This window comes from Erinaceus europaeus, chromosome 2 (genome assembly GCF_950295315.1).
Source record: "Erinaceus europaeus chromosome 2, mEriEur2.1, whole genome shotgun sequence".
Taxonomy (NCBI): domain Eukaryota; kingdom Metazoa; phylum Chordata; class Mammalia; order Eulipotyphla; family Erinaceidae; genus Erinaceus; species Erinaceus europaeus.
The window spans coordinates 2,558,175-2,569,111 of record NC_080163.1 but is presented as its reverse complement, the minus strand read 5'-3'; positions in this window follow the sequence as shown (position 1 = coordinate 2,569,111).

The following is a 10,937-nucleotide window of genomic DNA, read 5'->3' as shown; positions in this document are numbered from 1 at the left end:
AAATTTTTTTATTTTAAAATTAGATGAACATTTTCAAAGATGTAGAGAAATTAGATTGATTAAGTTAATAACATTTTTCAAAGAGGAAGAGCCTTATTCCTTGAAACCACTTTGTAGCTAACCATTCCCAATCATGTTCTCTGATTCCAGGCAAAAAAGATGACCTGAGCCCTGAAGAGTATGAGTATTTCAAAGCAAAAACAAAGGAAATGGTTGTGCCAGTCAAAAATATCATTAAAGTCGCTGGCACAGGTAAGAAGCTCACTCTGAGGACTGTATTTAGCTGGGAGAAAATATGGTGCTGAGAGGAAGCTGCTTCTCCATTGGTTGATGTGACCCGTGGGTTTTGCACTGGGGGAAGACTCCTACACTCATTGTGTCATCTCTTTTCACAGATGTCTGTCCTCGTGACCTACCAGTTAAGAAAGGCTCTGTCCACAAGTAGAAAAAGATTGACTGGGGATACTTGGAGATTCAGTGTGATTGTAGTGTTTCTTCCCTCCTAATAAATGACTTCAGTCTCTTCTCCAAATAACTGGATTATTACCATTCAGAAAAGTTCCCTTGGTTCTAGAATCTACTTTGTTATCTGGGTTCCAGTGATGTGATGAGTTCGTCAGCCATGTGTCAAGAGATTTGAGGGGACAGGAGATGGCTCACCCGGTGGAACACACACCTCAGTGTGTGTGAGGGCCTGGGTTTGAGCCCTGGTGCCCCCTGGGAGCACCATGGAAGGCTGCATGGAGCTTTATGAGGGTGGAGTGGTACTGTAGTGTCTCTCTTCTCTCAGTCTCTCCCCCTTCTCTCTATCTCTCTCTCATAAAGTATAAAATGGACTGGTGAGGTTATTCAGTGAGAATACCATGCATAAGGCCCTGGATTCATCCCCCAAGGCTATAATGACAAAATAATAATAGGACTGGGGAGACACCATGGTGGTTCTACGAATGACTTTCATGCCTAAGGTTCTGCAGTCCCAAGTTCAGTTTCCAGCACCACCTTAAGCCAGAGCTAAGCATTGCTCTGGTAAAATATAATAATAACAGAAGATTTGTTGATCAAGGGTTCTTGCAGATTTCTACTTAGAATAAGATCTCAGGAGAGAGCTGGAATTATCAGAAACGATTAAAGTGTCCTTTTTACAAATGTACTGGTAAATAATATATTTGTAAAAGTATAAAGCATATTTTATATGTATTTTTGATAGTGACAGAGAGAAATAGGGAGAAATAGAGAGAAATAAAAATAGAGAGAAAGAGGGAGGGAAGACAGAGAGATACCTGCAGCACTGTTTCACCATTTGTGAAGCTTCCTCTCTGCAGGTGGGGACCAGGGGCTTGAACGTGAGTCTTCAATCATAATAAATAACTAGTGTGCTTTACTAGTTGTGTCACCACCCAGCCCTGCCCCTAAAATGTCTTTTAAGAAGGGGGTAGAGGATGACAAGACAGACTGAACTGTTTCATCAGTTTACTAGGGTCACCCTTTTTCTCTGTTTGTCCATGACATTGGAGCTGGAGCTGGGGAAGGTCAGGAAGGTCACAGTAGAAATTGCAGGTAATTCCTTTCTTTTCCTGTTGTTTTATTTTATTTTACTTTCCTCCCTTCCACTCTTTCTTTCTTTCTCTCTTTCTTTTCTTTCTTTCTTTCTTTCTTTCTTTCCTTTTCCCCCCTTCTTTTGATCCTGGAAGTATTCCAGAAGCTTCATGTGTTGGTGTAAAATCTTAGTGTGGATTCACCTCCTCTCTTCCTCTTGACAATGAGGCATGAAGCTCAGCAGATGCACGAGGCTATAGCACCATCACAGCATTTAAAGAAAACCTGGAGCTGGGGGCTGTGCAGTGGCAGCACCCGGCAGAGTGCACACGTTACAGTGTGCAAGGACCAGATTTCAGGTCCCCAGCACCCACCTAAAGGGGGGAAGTTATATTTGTGGTGAAGCAGGGCTGAAGATAGCTTTCTGTTTCTCTCTCTCTCTCTCTCTTTAAAAAGAAATGTTATGTTATGTTATGTTATGTTATGTTATGTTATGCTATGCTATGGTATGCTATGCTATGCTATTTAGATGAACATTGCTCAGTTATGGTTTATGGTGTTGTGGGAGATTGAACCTGGGAACTGAGGCATGAGAGTTATTTTTCTATAACCATGTTGTGCTATCTACCCCAACCCTCTTTCCATTTCTATTTTCCCCTTCCCTCCTAACTTCTATTTCTAGCCTAAATACACAAATATTTAAATAGTTGCTTGTTTAAGAAAAAACTTGGAACATTTAGAATAAAGGGCCAGAGTGACAGTGCATAAACCAGGTTTGAACCCAGCTGCCATGTGGGAGGTATTGGAGTACTAGGGGAAGCTCCATTGATATGGCCCCTCTCCTCCTCCTTCTACCTTGCCTTGAAATAAGCTGCCTTGGGACAGGGAGCTTATGCATATGCAATATCCCAGCCCAGCAAAACAAGTGAAAACCAGCACAACAGAATCATGTAATCAAAATTTTCAATACAAAAGCTACTTGTGAGTGGTCATGTATATCATCATCATCATCATCATCATCATCATCATCATTATTTTATTTTAACTAGAGCACTGCTCAGCTCTGGCTTATGGTGGCGGGGCAGACTGAACCTAAGAGGTCTGAACCACAGGCATGTAAAGCATTTTGCAGAACCATTATGCTATCTCCCTAACCATACACAGTTCTTTGAAAAAGAGCAACCTGCCATTGTTTTTCCCAGCACCCCCCCTTCCCAGTGTCCCCTGTCTCCCTTGAAGCTGTGATGCACAGTCACATCATTTCTCCCCAGCCTGTGCCTGGTTTATCTGTTGGCCCTTTGGGCCACTGCAAATACACTGACTCGGTCCAAATGTCCTCGAGGGCAGGACCTGGCTGCAGTGTTGCTCCGTGTCAGGTGTGCAGGCCGCCATATTTGCATGGGCTGGTTTCTCTACAGGACTTGAGTGGACTGCAGTGAATCACAGTGTGATTTTATGGGACATTCACTGGACAGCACCCATATATACTCCCATTCACTGAAGGCTAGGGCAGGGGATGACCTCGTCTTGAAGGCTGGTCTGTTGCAGACACAGGTGGCTGAGGGCCTCTATGGCTTTTGTTAACTAGGAGAGAGGGGCACTTCTCTGTCAGGTTGCATCGCGGGGGAGAGAGAAAATACCAGGAACTCGTGGCGGAGCGGAATGCAAATCTTTATTCACGCGGACGCCCCAGAGTTAGGTGTGAGCACAGCGATTTAGGCCACGTGGAGCTAGCAAAATGGCCGTCTCCCACTATTTCCACCAGTCCTTCTCCAGGTCTTCTCTGGGTCAGGACACGGAAGAGAAAAGGAAAGGGGAAGGAGAGGGGGGAAAAAAGGGGAAGAGAGAAAGGGGGCAAACAGGAGCAACTTTTGTAGGAGAATTCTGGAAGTGGCAAGTCAGGATGGGATTGGCTAAGAAAGGGGGTGGAGAGAGGCAAAAGGCATGCTGGGAAGGTGGAAGCATCCTTAGCAACTGTTGCAATGGTTTTAACTTAATTAGCAATACCCTGAGGGGATAACATGGTGGGGATCTGTAAATAATACTTGCATAGAAATATAGTGGTTTGTGGGCCCTGCCAATGTTCGACCACAACTGCACAATTTCCTAACACTTCTCCTGGACAAGGAATCTTTGGACGTCTTTGAGGGAGAAGGCTCTGGGTCAGGAGGGACAACTTAGAAGCCATCTTAGGTCTGGCTGGATTGGACACCCAGTTTTTTATTATTTTTTATTTTATTTTATTTTTCCCTCCAGGGTTATTGCTGGGGCTCGATGCCTGCACCATGAATCCACCACTCCTGGAGGCCATTTCCACCCCCTTTGTTGCCCTTGTTGTGGCCTTGCTGTGGTTATCATTGTCGACACTGTTGCTGTTGTTCGTTGTTGGATAGGACAGAGAGAAACGGAGAGAGGAGGGGAAGACAGAGAGGGGGAGAGAAAGACAGACACCTGCAGACCTGCTTCACCGCCTGGGAAGCGACTCCCCTGCAGGTGGGGAGCCGGGGGCTCGAACTGGGATCCTTACGCCCGTCCCTGCGCTTTGCCCCACATGCGCTTAACCCGCTGCGCCACCGCCCGACCCCCTGGACACCCAGTCTTATGCCACCTTTCTGAGGCGTGTTCTCAGAACCCTGTGTAGATTGTGTGGGCGGGGCCACTCCCGAAAGCAGGCTTGCATCATTCTTTCCACTGTTCTGTCATCACTGGGGCTTCACCTCTGTAATAAAAAAATCTCAGATAAAAATAAGAGAGAGGGGAGTCAGGTGGTAGTGCAGTGGGTTAAGCACATGTGGCGCGAAGTACAAGGATCAGCATAAGGATCAAGCCCCTGGCTCCCCACCTGCAGGGGAGTCGCTTCACAGGCAATGAAGCAGGTCTGCAGGGGTCTACCTTTCTCCCCCCCCATCTTCCCCTCCTCTCTCCATTTCTCTCTGTCCTCTCCAACAACGACAACATCAGTAACAACAACAATAACTACAACAATAAAACAACAAGGGCAACAAAAGGGAATAAATAAATAAATATAAAAAAATAAAGTTGTGGTCCGGAAGGTGGTGCAGTGGATAAAGCATTGGATTCTCAACCATGAGGTCCTGAGTTCTATCCCTGACAGCTCATGTACCAGAGTGATGGCTGATTCTTTCTCTCCTATCTTTCTCATGAATAAATAAATAAATAAATAAATAAATTCTTTAAAAAAATAAAAAATAAAGTTAACCAAAGTTTAAAAAAAATAGGAGAGAGATGGTGAGACAGACAGAGAGAGACCGCTCAGCACAGAAGCTCCCTCCAGGGCTGTTGTGGCCCCATGTGGTGTGACAGGAGCTTGAGCCTGGGTTGTAGGACTGTCAGAACAGACCTGTCTCTCTCTTTCTTTTTCTTTTTTTAAAAAATTTTTTAAAAACTTTTAATATTTATTTATTTTTCCCTTTTTGTTGCCTTCATTGTTTTTTATTGTTGTTGTAGTTATTATTGTTGTTGTCACTGATGTCATCATTGTTGGATAGGACAGAGCGAAATGGAGAGGGGAGGGGAAGACAGAGAGAAGGAAAGACAGACACCTGCAGACCTGCTTCACTGCTTGTAAAGCAACTCCCCTGCAGGTGGGGAACCGAGGGGCTCGAACCATGATCCTTACACCGGTCCTTGTGCTTTGCGCCATGTGCGCTTATCTCACTTTCCTTTTCATATAAACACGGGTGGGGCGGGGGGGGGGCAGGCATTACAGTGCACATATTACAATGCACAAGGACCCAGGTTCAAGCCCTTGGTTCCCACCTGCAGGGGGAAAGCTTCACAAAGGGTGAAGCAGGGCTGCAAGTGTCTCTCTATTTTTCCCCCTCTATATCTCCCCATCCTCTCTCAATTACTGTCTCTATCCTATAATAAACAAATAAAAAGGAAAGAGAGAGGAAAAGAGACACCACAGCACCAAAGTTTCCTACAAAGCTTTGGGGGGGCTGGGTTGTGCACATGGCAAAGCAACGTACTATCCAGGTGAGCTATCTCCTCAGCCTTCAAATTATGATTCTTAATGTAGGGCATCTTCTGCTTAGGGCAAATTGCTGGCTCCCTGTATTTTTCATATGTTTATATAAATCCTATATCTTTAACATCATTTCATGAAATTTAGAAACTCACTAAAATGTGCCAAACATCTTTAGACCATGGAATCCCTAGATTAAGAAAAAAGAAAGGGGGAGTCGGGTGTAGCACAGCGGGTTAAGCACAGGTGGCGCAAAGCGCAAGGACTGGCATAAGGATCCCGGTTTGAGCCCTCGGATCCTCACCTGCAGAGGAGTCACTTCACAAGCGGTGAAGCAGGTCTGCAGGTGTCTGTCTTTCTCTCCCCTTCTGTTTTCCCCTCCTCTCTCCATTTCTCTGTCCTATCCAACGACGACAATAATAACTACAACAATAAAACAACAAGGGCAACAAAAGGGAATAAATAACTAAAATAAAAAATAAATAAAAGAAAAAAGAACATAAACACAAAAACAAAAACAGAAAAAAAAAAAGAAAAAAGAAAGGGGTGGGGCAGTGGCATACCTGGTTGAGTGCACACATCACACTGCTTAAGGACCTGGGCTTTATCCCGTCTCTACCTGCAAGGCACAAGTTTCAGAAATGATGAAGTAGTGCTATAGGTCTCTCTATCTATCTCCCCCCTTCCCTCTCAACTTCTCTCTGTCTTCATCCAAAACAAACATGAAATAAGAAAGAAAAAAGAGAAAGACAGAGGAAAGGTCAGGCAGTGGTGCACCTGGTTAAGTGCATGCACATTACATGTGCAATGATCCAGAGTTTAATCCCCTGATCCCCAGCTGCAATGGAGTGGGAGAATCCAAGACACAAAAGGAAGAGTGCAAAGGGGAATGCAGGGCTCCCCACCTTCTTACCAAGAGGTCCAGAAATCTGCAGTCAGCACAATCAAGGGCACAGGGCTGGGATCCTGGGTGCATGAGGATTCGAATGTGTCTATTCCAAGAACATGATGTTTTGCTCAAACACAGGAAATAGATGTTTTTGCCACCTTAATTTAGGGGACACCTAGGAAGCAAGCAAGAGGAGCTTTAGTTCAGGTTCCTTGCTTGCAAGGAGAAGGGAGAGAAAACAGCTTGTTCCATCCTATTTCTTTGTTTCATTTTAAAAATTGTATTTATAAAAAGGAAACACTGACAGAACCATAGGATAAGAGGCGTACAACTCCACACAATTCCCACCACCAGAATTCTGTATCCCATCCCCTCCCTTGATAGCTTTCCAATTTTTTTTATATTTATTTGTTTTCCCTTTTGTTGCCTTCATTTTTTTATGTTGTTGTTATTGATGTCATTGTTGTTAGGACAGAGAGAAATGGAGAGAGGAGGGGAAAGACAGAGAGGGAGAGAGAAAGATAGACACCTGCTGACCTGCTTCACTTCCTGTGAAATGACTCCCCTGCAGGTGGGGAGCTGGGGGCTTGAACTGGGATGCTTATGCCGGTCCTTGCACTTCGGGCCACATGCGCTTAACCCACTGCACTACCACCGGACTCCCAGCTTTCTTGTTTTTTAGCCCTCTGGGAGTATGGACCCAAGTTCATTGTGGAGTGCAGAAGGTGGGAGGTCTGGCTTCTGTAATTGCTTCCCTGCTGACAGGTGGATCCATACTCCCAGCCTGCCTCTCTCTTTCCCTAGTGGGGTGGAGTTTGGGGGAATTGGAGCTCCAGGACACATTGGTAGGGTTGTCTGTCCAGGGAAATCTGGTTGGTATCATGCTGGCATCTGGAACCTGCAGGGTGGGTCTAGCATGAGTCTGCCCCAGATGGGGAGCCCTGATCTGGCTGCATAGTGGAAACCAGCAAGAAAACAGGCAGGAGGAGCTGGGGGCTGGGAACAGAAGGCAATTGTTGGGGAGCCATTTGGGTCCTTCCCTGGGTTACTTCTCTCCGTCCTGTCTCATGGGACATCTTGCCTAATGACACTGGTCCAGGGCGATGCTGGTTCAGGGTGACCAGGTGACTAGTCCAAGATGACCTTTGCATTTTGATGGCCAGGTGATGTGCAGAGATGACATGAGAGTGGCCCTTCTTTCTCCTGTCATCTGCCTGCTCTCCCTTCCCTCCTTGGCCCCCCCATTTGGCTCCATAAGTTAGACTTCTAGCAGGCTTCAGACATCCTCCAAGCCTGGCAGACAATGGGGTTACTAATTATTCACAGACTCTCAGGTTTCTTTCCAACTGTACCCCCCAAACTAGCTTTAGTTCTTCTTTTTTTTTTAATGAAGGGGCTGACAAGATAGCTCTCCCAGATAGTGCACCTGTGTTGCCAGGAACTCGAGCCTGTCCCCTTCCACCCCACATTGAAGGGTCTCTCCCTGTCCCCCTCTATTTTTATCTCTTTCCCTCATTCTTTCTTTCACTTTCTTTTTATAAGACAAGAGAAAAATTGAGAAGAGAGGGGAGACAGAGAAGAGAGAGATAGGGGCCAGGTGGTGGCACACCTGGTTAAGCACTCCCATTGCAGTGTGCAAAGACTCAGGTTCAAGCCCCTCTTCCCTACCTGCAGAGGAAAAGCTTCATGAATGGTGAAGCAGGGCTGCGGGTGTCTCTCTGTGTCTCTTCCTCTCTATCTCTCTTTCCCCTCTCAGTTTCTCTTTGTCTATCTAATAGTAAGTAATAATAAAGGAATTTTTCAATAGTTTTGTATAGACCGATCTTTTATTTGGTCTCAGAAAACGTCTTGTGGTTGTCTTTCCATAGTCTTCCCCCCACCACACACAAGTCATTTGTGGTTAATAGTGGTTTACAAGATCAGAGGATCGGAAGATTACATGGGTTTCACACCACAGCCACCACCAACGTTCTGAGTCCCCACCTTAATGATAACCACCATAGTGCTCACGAAGTTTTAGACATGGTTTATTATTTTTTTTCTCCTTCAAGTTCCTGCATTTCAGTTCTCTAGATCCCACATATGAGTGAAACCATCTTTCATCTCTTACTTTGCTAAGCATAATTACCTTCAGGTTCTCCAGTTCCTCCAAAGCCCTCCTCTACCACCCCTCTGCCCCTTCCCACTGTGTCCTTTGCCCTCTTGTACTCTAATTGCCCCTTGAACGTCGATCTCCTTGTACCAATTCCTCTCCCATGTCCCCTCGCCTCTTGCCCTCGATGCTGCTTCTCCAACACACAGATCTCCTTGTAATCATGCTTCTCTTGAATCCCTAATGGCTCTTGTTCATCAATGTGATTTGTGGTAGCTGCCGCCCTGGCTTTTGTCATAGTGAGCAAGACCAGGGCTCCCCCTAGTGGTCAATAAGACATTACCTGCGTAACTTTTTCTTTCTTTTTAAAAATATTTTTTATATTTATTCCCTTTTGTTGCCTTTGTTGTTTTTTTTTTTTGTTGTTGCTGTTAATATTGTTGTTACTGATGTCGTTGTTGTTGGATAGGACAGAGAGAAATGGAGAGAGGAGGGGAAGACAGAGAGGGGGAGAGAAAGACACCTGCAGACCTGCTTCACTGCCTGTGAAGCGACTCCCCTGCAGGTGGGGAGCCGGGGGCTCGAACCGGATTCCTTACACCAGTCCTTGCACTTTACACCACCTGTATTTAACATGCTGCGCTACCTCCTGGCTCCCCGTAACTTTATTTTTCTGCCTGAGCATTGTTCAACTCTGGCTCTTAGTGGTGCCAGGGTACCTCTTGCAAGGGAGCTCAGAGAGCTACCACAGAGTTATTTTCCCGATCATGGATACTATATTTATTTATGTATTTATTGTCTTCAACAGGATTTCACTGCTCTTGGTTGATTTTCAGACAGAAATAGAGAGACAGAGACCCACAGAAAGAAGGAAAGACATCACATCACCAAAACTCCCTTCAACACGGTGGCGGCCAGACTGGAACTCGGATTGCATGCATGGCAAAACAGTTGCACTATCCAAGTGAGCTATTTTTCCAGCTCTAATTTTATTTTATTTTTAAAATTATTTTCAGGGAGTTGGGTCTCATGCACACGAGACTTCACTGCTCTTTGGTCACTCCCCCCCCCCCAACCCCCAAAGCACTTTCTCAGGTGCCTTAGTTTTCTCCATATGATGCCAGGGTTCGAACCCAAGTCACGAATACAGCAACACATCTGCCTTATCCAGTGAGTCAATTCTCTAGCCCTGGATAATTTTAGATACTGTTAGCAAGCATTTAAAGCTCCAATTTTGCATTCTACATATCTAACACAGTTCCAGGAGGGAGCCTTAAGAAAACTGACAATTCGTTGTGGGTTAGACTGACCTCTAGGTTATGGGGCCAGAGCCCAGCAGGATTGTTTGAAAAACTGTGACATTTTAGGCTGCCTTGTTTAACAGAACCATCTCTGAAGAGTTTATGGAGGCTTCCAGAGAAAAACAGTCTGCACTTGCCTCCTTCACTCAGTATCTCCACTTTCTACTTCTTATTTTTGCTTTTTTTCTTCTCTTTACTGGGGAGAGGGGGACTAATGGTTTACAGTCAACAATAAAATACAGTAGTTTGTACATGTCTAACATTTCTCTGTTTTTTTTTCCTTGTTTGTTTTTTATCAGAGCACTGCTCAGCTCTGGCGGTGGTGTGGAGGATTGAACCTAGGACTTTGGAGCCTCAGGCATGAGAGTCTGTTTGCATAACCATTATGCCATCTACCCCTGCCCCTCAGTTCTTTTTTATATTTTATTTTATTTTACTGAGAGAGATAAAGAGACAAATACAGATAAATAACTAGATAGATAGGCAGACATAGACAGATGCCAGAGCACTGCTCAGTTCTGGCTTATGGTGGTGCTGGAGATTGAAGCTGATACTTCAAAGCCTCAGGCACCAAAGCCTTTTGCAGAATCATTTTGCTGTCTCCCCCCCCCCCCACACACACACACTCTCTACTTCTTATCCTTAAGAGCTCTGCTCACTCCTGAAACACGAAGGTGGCAACAATCCAGTTTTCTTACACCAATTCTTGCTTCTTAACAGGCCTTTTCGGCAATCCCATTCATAATTTAACTTTGCTCCCTAGGCACTCCCCTGGGGCCTCTCAGACTGGTACTGCGTTAGTTTTATGTACAAGGAACTTATCAAAACACCCCTGACTCCTCCAGAATAACCCAGATCCCCTATTTCAAGCTGATTTTCCACAAACACCCCAACTCAGGCTCCTGCTCTCAGCAGAGGGCAGCCTGCACGTGCACAGAGGGCATTCCAGGCGGCATTTCCGACTGCGCAGGCGCACACTCTGGTGTCGCTCAGCTTGCTGGGAGTTGTAGTTTCCTGATGGAGATACACATAGACAATGGGGGAGGGAGGTTGGACCATGATAACTAGTGCTGGGAGTCTTGGAGCAGGATCGGCTGTCAGGATAGCGACAGGGAGGCAGGTTGAAGCACA